The following is a 473-nucleotide window of genomic DNA, read 5'->3' on the forward strand; positions in this document are numbered from 1 at the left end:
GTTCTTTCTGTGCCAGTGGCATGGATTCTCGCCATTAGCTTTACTTTATATGCACAATGATTAATTTATTCAGTGTTAATGTTGCAAAGTATATACATCAGTCACTTCCTTATGGGATACCATTGCATATGTGATATGAATGTGAACTAATTATAAAGATACACTTTATGTTTCTTTTTTTTATACAGTGTGTTTTTATGTTTTCATAATAGACATAGAATTGCTTATTTATGGCAGTCACTCCCTTTAACAATTTACAGAATCCCCAGTTATTTATGCAGGCATAACAATTACATTAAAGAAGCAAAAAAAGTAATTTGCTTTGGCAAACCATTAGACCATATCAATGGAGCTAGGGTGGCCACTAAACCTAAAACTCAAGTTGATATACACAAAAGACAATGGATGAACTTTTAGAGAAACAGCATAGTGAAAATTATTCACATACATCAAACATTAAAATACATTATTCT

Source organism: Nanorana parkeri, unplaced genomic scaffold, assembly GCF_000935625.1.
Source record: "Nanorana parkeri isolate BGI_ZX_2015 unplaced genomic scaffold, ASM93562v1 scaffold304, whole genome shotgun sequence".
NCBI lineage: Eukaryota > Metazoa > Chordata > Amphibia > Anura > Dicroglossidae > Nanorana > Nanorana parkeri.